Here is a 225-nt window from a genome sequence, read left to right as displayed (position 1 = left end):
TACTGGCGAATTCTGTTCCTGGAAAGTGTCTATGGGGTGGAGAGGGCGAGAGAGGCGAGGGGGGGGGAGGGGTTTTGATTTCTTCGCCTGACACACACAGGTTGATGAGAAAACGTTCCCTTGATTTGATTTGGACATGTATCTTGATGTGAGGCAAAGGGGAAGTGGTAAAACAGGGCCGCGTTTGTCTAAGGATTGTTGGCTTGGTAGCATTTTGTCATATTG

The sequence above is a fragment of the Penaeus monodon genome, chromosome 24 (assembly GCF_015228065.2).
Source record: "Penaeus monodon isolate SGIC_2016 chromosome 24, NSTDA_Pmon_1, whole genome shotgun sequence".
Taxonomy (NCBI): Eukaryota; Metazoa; Arthropoda; class Malacostraca; order Decapoda; family Penaeidae; genus Penaeus; species Penaeus monodon.
Note: the sequence above shows the minus strand (reverse complement) of the source record.